The following is a 1029-nucleotide window of genomic DNA, read 5'->3' as shown; positions in this document are numbered from 1 at the left end:
ATCTAAACCTTGCAAATGTCATATTGTTATTTCGATATGGTTTTTTTTTTTTTCAATCGCCCTAGGTAACTCAACACACTTTCGCTCTGGACTAAGTATTTGAGAGTCAGATAAGCCGGCGACCCTTTTTTTTGGCTTTTGCGGAAAAGGTCGATCATTTAAGGCAAGCAGCTTTTACTGTGAACAGGTCAAGTTTCAGGTAACCGCCTGCTTTATTTTCTATCTCCTCCCGTGGCTTGGGGGGTTCCGAAAATATGTCGCCTTTTTTCCCCCTACCCTCCTTCTATACTTCGAAAACCCCAAAGTTAAACAAAAAAATGAAAACCAGTCAAAGAAACTGGGATCTAATGGCGGATAACCCACTGACATCCTTTAATACACATGTTAATTTGAATCAGATGTAGTGATAATAATCCGCAATATAAATCTTTAAACTTCTTCTTACCTTTCAAAAGTCCGTCACGAACGGTCTATTATGCTGCAACTCTACTGCGCTGCTAGCCTTGGCGCTAACTTCCGGGGAACGATTGAGAGGCTCCACGATCCGCCATTGCTGTAAAAAAGTGGTCCATTGGAGTGAACGGAGATGACATAACTCTCAGTCTATTCGGCGCTGGGAAAAACGAAACGTTTCACAGCGAACTTGTCATAAAGTCCGCGACAATAAAGCCCACCCATTTAGAGGGAAGATATGATTGGTCAATTGTACTGTCATTTGACATTACTCTCTCGTTCAGTTACTATTGCTGGGCCCTCTTTGAATTCATAGCTGGACGTCCAACAGCTCCTGTCTTCACCTCGCAGAGACGAGCTTCTTTCATTTAACCCTTCACATTCAAACAGAAACTGAATAGGCAGATTCAAAGGATTTATTTCTTTGGAAATGTTATTTTAAATACAATTTAATCAAGTTATTTTTGGTAAAACTAATGACAAATATTACTAAAAACATATTTAAAAAATATATATAAATATAATTTGTTTTAATGTTTTTAAATATTATTTTGTAGAATATCTTAGGCCCTCAGA

This window comes from Notothenia coriiceps, unplaced genomic scaffold, assembly GCF_000735185.1.
Source record: "Notothenia coriiceps isolate Sejong01 unplaced genomic scaffold, NC01 NC01_scaffold00019000, whole genome shotgun sequence".
NCBI classification, from domain to species: Eukaryota; Metazoa; Chordata; class Actinopteri; order Perciformes; family Nototheniidae; genus Notothenia; species Notothenia coriiceps.
Note: the sequence above shows the minus strand (reverse complement) of the source record.